Raw genomic sequence first — 11,250 nt, forward strand, 5'->3', positions numbered from 1 at the left:
ATCGCCGGTGACTCACGGCAGCCCAGCTCCAGGTTGAGCTGTTGTTCAGCATCTTAGCTGTAGAGGGCAGTGTCACTGGCTGTCATGTGGGATCCGAACTGGGGCTCTCTGGCGTCCCAAGCCAGCTCTTAACCAACGTGCCACTCGGCCGGCCCGCTTTACGCATTCTTAAATAGGAATTTAAAATTTTTGAAATATATAGTATGTGTTGTTCAAATTTTGGCATTTTGCCCCTAAAGACAATTGCAGTGAAATTTAGGAAAGTGGTTGCAGTGTATTGGCAAAGCCATCTGTCTCCTAATATTGTTTGGTAGCCTGAGAAACGAAATTCCAAAAAGCATGTTTTTTTACATGCTCCTGTTTTATAGCATAAGGGGCAGTATATGGATCATGTGCAATCATTCCTCAATAATCCCAGAATTAAAATGTAATCCAGCCAATGGAATTCCAGATACATGGTGGCTGTGAACATTTGGGTGTGGTCAAATGGAGTAATTCTATGGCAGCAGTGGTTTGAAAGGAGGACAGATGGCACCGATTGAGAGAGATTTGGATTGTTTTATTCAAGAACAATAAGATCATCAGTAAAGTAATCCATAGAAAACATCAAGTCACAACTGTGTGCTAAGCCATTCTCACTTGATATCTACTAACTGTTGGTTTTAATACCTAACCCTCCCCTTACTTTTCTTTGGGGGAGGGGGCAGGTAGATGTAAATACCCCAGGGTCCCAGGAAGGTATATAGATGTGTGAGATGGCCCCTGAGTAAGACAATAGGGAACTGTAAGGGCTAAAGAAACTCAAGACTGCCTTTCTTGTTCTGAAGGAGCAACTGGTTCTCATTTCCAGACAACTGTGTCCTACAGGAATATCGGCCAGTGTAGCTAGAACGTCTGATTTTTTTCAAGAGAAGCCTAACATCTAAACTTTCTGTAAACTATCCTAATTTTTAATGGATAGCAGCTAATTACGTTTTTTTCTTCTTCTTTTTTTGTAAACACTATGTGGATCAGAGAGAACAGCTTTCACTCTGCATTAGAATTACAAAGCATTCTTAAGTCCGCATTGGGTCCTAACAAAGAAACTATAATATAGGAAGGCATTTTCTTAACTTTAAAATAAGGAAACTGGGGAACAGAGTAGCTAAATGACTGGCCCAGGGTAACACATCTATTATGAAAGCAAAGCAGGACCAAAACCTGTGCGTTTACAAGGCCTCAGCGTATGGGAGATTCTGCCGTCTTGTGGACCCTTTACACAGATGCAGAAAACAGTCCTTCATATTCTAAGACTTTCTATTGGAATCTCATTCCTGCTCAGTTAATTACTCTGTTTTTGCTCTGTTTGTCATCCAGGCCATTTCTTGAACAAAAACACGAAGAGTAAGCTTCTGATGCTAGGACTGAGTGTGTGTTTAGGTGAATGTGTCTGTCAGTTTCTCAGAACAACCCTATTTTAAATTGCAACTCTCAGCTCTCATATTCTTTCTGTCCTTTTTCTGCCGTAACACTGTTACTGTCTGATACTATTACTTATCTGTTAATTGAATGACTGTTCAGGACAGAAGAGATCTTGCGTATTTTTTGATGGCCGAATGTTCAGTGCCTGGAATGGTGCCTGACACATAGTTCATGCACAGTTAGAATTTGCTTAACAAATGTGTGATGGGGCAGGTGAATTCCAAAAGGAAGTGGCAGGACCTACAGAGAACAGGAAAGATTGTACTACCCTAATTCAAATTTATGTTTTAAAGGACATAGAACACAAAAATAAAATAAAACAATAAAATAGGTGAAGATCTAGCTGCTTAGATTCAGCAAGGAGCCACCTGTTTTCAGGTTTGGCCTATTTCAGTTAGTTGGCTTTGAGGAGTAACCAGGAATTTCCACAGTGACATTAATGATCCTCTGTCTAGTATTTTCTTCCTCTTCTTCTTTTTTAAAATAATAATTTCAGCACATTTGCAGATAAAAGGCTCTTTGCCAAAGTTGTTATGAACATAATATAAAAAAAATTATTTTACCTTGGTCAAATACATCTCAGGACAACTATGATAAGCTATTAGGATAAATATATATATTTTTAAATCTAAGTTGTCCCTATGCATGTTATTTTCAGTTTGCAGGGATTCTATTAGCAGGATAGTTTGTAATAGTCTAGATCTTCTAACAGCTTCATAGTGAACCACTTCAAGAATAGATGGCTGTCTCTTGGTAGACAGAAAATTTTACCTCATAAAAACCAAATGTGTTTTATTGAGATAGAAGAGGAACTTCATTCCCACAAGCCCAATTTGCAAACAGTGATTTTATTTATCACCATAGCAATCCAGAACCCCCCCCCCCTCCCAAATAAATGACAAGGAGGCTTTAAGGGTATTTTGATAGAATCATACTATTATTCCCTGGTGTCTGGAAAGTTTTTGTAAGCTTCAGCCTCAGAGTTTCAAGAGCGATATGAGCGTTATCAGTTTGATAGGTTGTGGTTTTGCTTTCCAAAAGGGCATTCATCAGCTTTACCTGCAGCCAGTGTCATTCTAGACGCTAGGCAGTGCGTTTCAGCAGCACCTATGTCTGTCCTCCATCTATTACCTGAGTTTGTGTTTCTGAAGCCAGGCCAAGTCTCAGGTGCCAGGAAATGGAGCCATTACGGTGGTGTCAAGGTCATTCATTGGTTGTCACTCTTGGGCTGTTTGCTTAACATCTCTAAGTCCCTGCTTCCTCAAAGATTTCCCGAAACATTCAAATAAAATACAATTAGTTATGCCCTACACAATTTGTCTTTAGACTTCCGAATGGCCCTTTCCTACAAGTATATATACAATTATGCTATACAAACACCTGATAAAGAGACAGTCTCTAAAGTTGTTTAACCCTCACCGAACAACACATCTATTAGGTGATTTGTGTTACAGACTATTTGTTAAAAAAAAATAATAGGGCAGACGCTGCAGGAGAGCAGAAACAATTTACAATCCCCACCTCTTGCTAGCCTCCCTTTGAAATTTGATATTATCTTAAAGACAAAAAAAAATCTTAATAGTACATCTTTCTATAGACTTTGTTTTTTCAAGATTTTTATTGGGGAATTGGGGAAGGGGACCAGCCAAGTTGTTTTTCAGTCTTCGTTGTGGAGGGCGCCAGTCGCCATCTGGCTGCCCATCAGCAGCTCGTGGCCTCTAAGCTCAAGGTGCTGTGTTCAGTCTTAATTGCAGGTGGGCGGAGTCACCATCGCATGAGGGGAGTTTGCTCAGTGGTTCTTAATGTTTCAAACACAAAAGAATTATTATATAGAGATGTGTGCCCAATCCCATATTTGTTCTGATGGTTGGCTGATCTAAATATGGCTGTGTTCACTTCTTGTTTCTCTTCACCAGTTTCAGCCTGAGGACGCTGATTCAGGGATGTTAAAAGACTGGGATTAGGCTACGCAACTAATTTGTGCAAAGTTAGGTAGTTTCCTGAATCAAACTTAAAATTCTCTTGTGTGTGTATCTAAAATTCTATTTTTTCTATTAGGGTAAATAGCAAATTCTTCCAGATTATTTTCTTAAGGAGATTACACACACACACACACACACACACACACACACACACAAATATATACATACATATATATATATATATATATATATATATATATATATATATATATATATATATATATATATTAGTGCCAAAAAATATACACATTTTAACAGGTGTTATCTATGTATTACTTTTCGAAGTTGAGTTGAATTATGATAGCAATGTGTAGTATGATGTTTGCTCAAAAGATAGCATTAATCAAATGAATGCTAACATCATTCTTGTATTACAATTTTAGTAGTTTTTTCCTTTCTTAAAATGTGTATACATTTTTTGGCACCCTCTGTATATATGTATTCCCAAACTGAACTCTGCCCATTGTCCTCTGTTCAAAACTTCTGAACATTCTATAATACATTTGAACAAGAGCTGTTTCTTAAAAAAAATACCAAAAATACAGCATTACAATGGTGACATCACACAAACCAACAATGACTAGATTTAGTTATACATTTAAGATAGAATCTCAAGATTCACAGGGCCCAGAGAAGACTGAAAAGTTTTCTTAGAATTATGAAAAGAGAGGGTGTGTAATATGCTCAACATTATGTAGGACGAGGGGCTAGAATCTGACTCCTGAACCAGTGCTCTCAGCACATCGTTTTGCTATAATGCTTCTTACTTTATGACCAGTCATCTTTGAGGTTTTCAGCTTCATTCTTAGCACAGAATAATTTCATAAGTTAACACCCAACCGAAAGCATGATGCTTTGTACCATTTGTTTCTATTGGGAAAGCCTGGGGAATACAGGAGTCAAATTAAGCTGCCTCATGATTCTGTTGTTGGACTCGGAGTGTAACAATTGCACTTGACTCACTTGTCATTTTCACAGTGATTATTTTTATAAGAGCTGAGTCCCTCTTTTGTCATATTTTCCATGCTCAAAATGTGCCAATTCTTGCTCAGACCTATAACTGGAGACAGCTTAGGGAAACGACGTAATTTCCATGCTGTTTTCTAGAATCATTAAGGGTTTTTGCAAAATTTATGGATTTTTACTCATAGATATATTTTTGTGCATCTGCTATAGAGGGCAATAGCGTGTTGTTAATGATTTGTATGCCATTTCTTTATTTTCAACTTCTGAAACTACATTCTGTGATTAATTTTCAATCCAGAGCCACTTATATTTATCTACCTTTCTCTTTGCTTTAGCATCTTAAAGACTCAATTGATTTTTCACCATGTTTTTCTTCAAGGAATCAGAGGACTTGTTTTCCTAATTTGGTTGACATATATCATTTTTCTTACATGGCTTAGGAAATTTCAATTTCTCAGGTGATATTTTTTGACATATATGACACCTTTTTTAGATGGAACAAGGTGGTTAAATAGAGTTAAATGACCTTCAGTTAGATTTTTGGTAAAACCAGGGAGACATGGATGTGACAAAGACAAGTTCCCTCTTTACAAAATGTATGTTTACCCCCCTTGGAATACAACTTAGATTATATTTTTCAACATCCCTTGCAGTTAATGTGGCCTTATAACTGAGTTCTAAGCAATGGAGTACAGCTTACACCATGCCTGAGTGTTTAAACCCATTACACTCTATTCATTCAACAAATATTGATTGAATGCCTGCCATAGTCCAGGGCTTAGTAAATGCGGAAAGTGACCATGTTGACAGAAAAATGCCAACAGGGTTAAAGAATATAAAACTTCTTTAATGGCAAATAATGTGGAAAATTATCTGCAGCATACCCCATCCCACCAGGGATGCTGACAAATTCATAGTATATCTGTTTCCTTTATTATTTTTTTTTTTGGAAATGTAATTGACATATAACATTGTATAACTTTAAGCATACAATATGTTGATTTGATACATTTATATATTTCAATATAGTTGCCATCACAGCATTAGTTACCACTTCTATCATGACACATAATTATCATTTCTTTTTTTGTGAGGAGAACATTTAAGATCTAGTCTCTTAGCAACTGTGAAGTATATATAATATAGTATTATTGACTATTGTCACTGTATCCTACATTAGCTCTCCAGAACTTAGTCATCTTCTAGTTGCAAGTTGATACATGTGATTGGTCCTTTGATCAACATGGGACTGATTTAGATGAGCTATGAAGGTAGGCTTGGGAAAAGGTAAGAAAAGTGATCTCAAACAAGGACTTAAACAGAACCCTGCTTTTTTCTTGTTTTCCATTTGCTCTAATGGGTCTAGTATCAAAGTGGGAGGACTCAAACCACAGCAACAAAGAAATAAAACACTGGGGGGCCTCACTGCCCAGTAAGGTGGCTGGGATACCCTGACAAGACCATGGCAGGGGATCTGAGGCTCTATGGGGAGGTTGGGTAAGGGGTTGGTGGTGATAACAAGATTTTCAAGACTTGATAAATAACACAATGTACTGTTACATTTGGCAATTGTTTTAGGAGATGCTGTTTCTGTTCAAACAGTATCATTGGCAGATACGCAAACTCACGGGGACACCAAAGCCTGGAAAACTGGCTCCTCGCACCATCTGTAGGTTTCTGTGCCTCTTGCTCTGTGTAGCCATTTTTGTGTCATAGGTTTCTATCACAGGAGTCTTACTGTGTCTGCTGGAATTTTTCTGTCAAACACCATCACCCCTGTGACTGCTTTGCAATAATAGTGAGTAAAACATACAAGGGATCTAATTTTAATTCGCTCACAGGGGTTTTAAATAGGCATACAAATAAATAAGCAACCCAATATAGTCATAACTTAAAAAATTGTGGAAAATTCTACGAAGGAAATTAATCAGATGGTGGACAGTGTCACTGTTGGCCCATTGTGCGCCTTCATGAAGATTAGAATATATCTTCTCTGAGCACACGGCACAGAGCTTGGGGAGCAGACAGAGAGCTAACATTCAACTCCTGCTGATCCCCTCTTTGGTTAGACACTTTTGTGTAAGATACAATCCACATAAATGTATATGGCAACCCGCATAGCCATCCATGGTACTGTTCTTGGGATAGGATCTATAGATGAAGGCTGATGAGAGAAACATACCCAGCAGGGGAATCTGATGTACCGTTATTGATCATGTGAGGAGGACAATGGATGGGGAAGTGAAATTCAACTTGTGAGATGATTTGAAGGACATTGCAATGGGCAGGAGCCTGCTGAGATGTGTAGCTGCAATGTGAGCATCAGGAAGAACTGAACTATGTTTGGCCCTTGGCTCCAGATTCCTCCCCAGTGAGGATCTGAGAGCTCAGGCATCTGGTACAATGCAGGGGCACATTGTCCTTTTCTCACTTGGAACAAGGTGAGTAGTTACCTGAAGGATCATCTCCAGGAAGGGCTAAATCAGAACCAGGCAGACCTGCTGAAACTGAGTTACTGGTCAAGGGAGCAAAGAGAATAAGCCCTTGCCTTACCTAGGACACAAAGTGTGGGGCAGTGATGACAGGGTGAGAGCTCAGGGAGGAGCAGAACTTGGAACATCACTGTAGTCGAAATGGATGTAAAGACCCTTTACCCAAACTGAAAAACAGATCTTAGGGCAATTCTGAAAAACCTCTAAAGGACATCTTGTAAATTGGCATCATTTGGAGGAAAGTTAGGAATAAGTGGGAACATACTATTTTTAGACATGAATTCTTCATAAGTAAGTTTGTCATTTCAATAGAGGAGTCTCTCTCAGTTAAGTTAAAGCCCAAGGATAATGAGGAACAAAGCAGAAATCAGTATAAGGTACTGGCCCTTGCTTTTCTCCCTCCCATCTCTCTGCCAATAGAAATGTGTCTTTCATGGTTAACTTCTTGGAAAGTGGGATTATCTGCCATATGAGAGACTGGTAAGAAATGAAAATTCTGTTCCTGTGACCTGCAGGAAGGTGATTCACTTTAGGCATTTTCTGATGCTAGGACTGATGAAAGAGGGGTTTCAGGCTTGTTATGGGAAGGCTGAGTGTGTGTTTGGGTGAATGTGTCTGTCAGTTTCTCAGAAGAACCCTATTTTAAATTGCAACTCTCAGTTCTCGTATTCTTTCTGTCCTTTTTCTGCCGTAACACTGTTACTGTCTGATACTATTACTTACTTATCTTTTAATTGAATGATTGTCCATGAGAGAAGAGATCTTTGTCTATTTTGTGATGGCCAAATGTTCAGTGCCTGGAATGGTGCCTGACACATAGTTCATGCACAATCAGAATTTGCTTAACAAATGTGCGATGGGGCGGGTGAATTCCAAAAGGAAGTGGCAGGACCTACAGAGAACAGGAAAGATTGTACCACCCTAATTCAAATTTATGTTTCAAAGGACGTAGAACATAAAAATAAAATAAAACAATAAAATAGGTGAACATCTAGCTGCTTAGATTCAGCAAGGAGCCACCTGTTTTTCTCCCTTGAACTAAGGTTTAGATAATCTTAATACATTGTCATGTGTCACCAAGATTTATGAACAGTATAAGACTCAAATCCAGAACGTACTTCTCCCATCTAGGGAAATGACCCTAATATTGTGATTGTATCCCCATCCCCCTGCTTTGTTGTCGTGATAAACAACATCTAGAGAACATCTAATCCCAGTTCTTTTTGGCTCTATGCTTTCAGTTTGCTCTTGAAGAGCTCATATCTATTCCAGTATGGTGGCTCCATTTGGCTCATCACACACAAACCAAACACAGGAAGCCACTGTAAATAGAAGAAATCAGACTTATTTAAACATGGAGTCTGAAAACTCCTTTGTCTACCCCCTAGTTTAAAAGAAGTACTACATGTAGGTAGTTAAAAGGCTGCCTGTTCAGGAAACAGCTCTCTTCTCTACTCACTTCCAGGATTTGGTTGGATATGACTGTCGTTATGGGATTCTGGTGAATAAGTTCCCCGAGCCTGGGGCATCCTGGAGTTGGAGCCCTGTAGGAGGAAAACAATTCATTCAGAGCTGTCAGCACATCTTTCTTTATGAATTACTCTCCCCAACCTATCAGGCTTTTTTTTTTTTTTTTTTGCCTTTGGCAAAATAGAAGACTTCCTGTAAGAATGGGACCTATTTAGAGCCTATCACCACAAACATAGATTTCCTTGTTTATACACATTTGAGCCAAAGCATACTTCTCAGCAAACAGGGCTAAGAAGAAATGAAATGACTGAATCAGACTGCATTTGTATTGTGAGCTTTTTGAATAGGTTCATAATAATTCAGGCCAACAAAACCATTTTCTGTCCTGGCACCAAACATGGGTGGCATGTTTGACATAGTGACCAAAACATGAGTTTATCATGGAAATGAAATAACAATGTGTGTTGAGTGGGGAGTAGGAAAAGAGTGGATTGATGTTAAGCCTGCTCACCCCCCACATTTAAGGGCCTCCCCAGAGCCCCTGAGAGAACAGGAACAGAACACTAGGTGCTGAGATCCAACCAACTTCATCTCGACCTTGGCTCTTGCTTCAAGCGTGGATTTTGTAAAGAATGAGGCTGACTCCATCACTCATCTATCACTGGCTCTGACGGCCATGCCTATGCTACAGCAAAAACAACGGAGTGATTCAGGCTAGAGCTACACCAGGGATTTTTAAATTTGTTGTGGCTTCCAGTGGTTTCCAGGCGTGTTACAAAATTTCACCCACTGATATTTTTTTAAATAAAGTAAATATATTTTTTAAGAAACTGAAAAAAAGGTTACTGTTTGAAGCTGAAACTTCAAAAGGATTAAGGATCACCCATCTATACAATGCCTAAATAAATAGTGGGGATCTGAAGAATTCACTCATCAGCTGGTTATTTGGCCTTCAACAGACTAAACAGCCCTTTTGATGAAATTTTTATTGAACATCATCCATTTTCAAGTCTCCTTGAGATATACTGTGTTGTGCTAAATTAAACATGGAACTGAATTACTACCATTACAATGAAAGGATATGTAGAAAATTTTTAATCAAGTAGGTACAAGTGTTTTTCCTTTTTTCCATCCTTCCCTTTCTTCATTCCTTCATTTATTCCATTGCTGAGAGTGAAGTGGGTTGCCAGTCATGTGATAACAGCAGGGCTTTTTAAACTAAGGAGATACGTAAATATTTAGGTTTATGACAAAAACTTGGCTTACGCCAGTGTGATACTTGGGTGGGCCCTTGAATTTTCTAGTAGTAAAGAAGTGGGATGAAACCTCACTTATTTAATTATAATCCATCATTTCTCTTGGATGTACCTCTACTCCATACCTCATTTTCTGATATCACCCAAGTCTTTACCCAGCTGAATATGGATAAACGAAATCAATGTGGAAAATATTTTTTCAGCTCTCACACTATGCACTGGGCAAATTACATACCATTTGTGAGCCTTAAACTTTTTAAGTTTATATCCTGTGTTTCCTACTTCGCCAGGAAGTGGTAAGGGTTACATGAAAATACCTTGAAAAATTAAAGTGAAAGGGAAGTGATTTAGCTCAGTCGTGAAGTGGGATTCTGGAATTATAATTCATGTTTAATTCCAGTTGCCTTCATATTACCTGGACAATCATAAGTGATATTAATTTCTCAGTGTGCTAATTTCTTTATCTTTATACTCAGGATAATAGCAATTATATTAATAAAATTATTGTGAGAAGGAAATAAACCAATTATGGAAAACAACATAGTATGTGGCACAAAAGTATGTTCTCAATAAATGCTATCATTTTAATGCCCAGATAATTATAAAAGAGGCTTAAAATACTTAAACAGAATAAACATTTCTTATTTGCAGTATATAATGCAAAACTAATCTTCTTTACCACAAATATCTTAGTTATCATAAATTCTGAATTAATAGAATTCAAATAAAACCATGGTTTGGTTTTTTTGGTTTTAAAGTGAAATTTATATTCACCAGTAAGGCTAACTAAATGATTTATGAAAGAGGCAATGGAAGTCAATATAGCTAAAAGAAGTAAAAAAATAATTAATGTTGCTATTCATCTAAGCTCAAAATTAGGTCTCCTTTCTGTACGCCCTCTCATCCATTGTTAAAACTTTATGTATTAACCCAGATTTCAGTCATACTCCAACCTGGATCATTCTTCAGAGCTGTACACTTCATCTATCCCGTTATAGAGTTGTCATTTCTTCTTGGGTGAATAGCAAGCACCTCAAACTTAACACTTTTGAACCTGAGCCTTTAATTCCCTTTGTCATCTTTTACACCTCAGTCTTCTCCTACTCAATCAATAGCATCATACACTCACCAAGTCAAGACAGAAATTGGGAAGGTCATTCTTAACTCCCTCCCCTTACTCCCATTATTTATTTGTTCTATCATCAAGTATTTTGATTCTGCCTCCATAATCCTTGTTGGATCTGTCCAATTTCTTTCATCTTTAATATACCCACCCTAGTTTAGGCTACCATTTTCTCTCACTCAGGCTCCTGCTAAAGCCTCTTAATAAACTTTTCCACATCAGCTTTTTTTTAATCTGCTTTTTGTACAGCATCAGAGTGTTCTTTTACAGAAGCAAATGTGACCATGTAACTTCTAAGCTTCAAATCACTTGACACCCAAATCATGGAATCAAATCCCAAATCCTTGTCTTGGCCCATGAGGCCCTGCGTAAGCTAGCTCAGTAGATTCTAGACATTTACACCTTTTTCTTTTGTCCATCAAGTTGAGGCCAAGTTCCTTCTTGTCTTTGAACCTTTTTCAAAGCTTTCTCCTCTGCCTAGAGTGTGCTTCCCCACACCT

Source organism: Hipposideros armiger, unplaced genomic scaffold (assembly GCF_001890085.2).
Source record: "Hipposideros armiger isolate ML-2016 unplaced genomic scaffold, ASM189008v1 scaffold_863, whole genome shotgun sequence".
Taxonomy (NCBI): domain Eukaryota; kingdom Metazoa; phylum Chordata; class Mammalia; order Chiroptera; family Hipposideridae; genus Hipposideros; species Hipposideros armiger.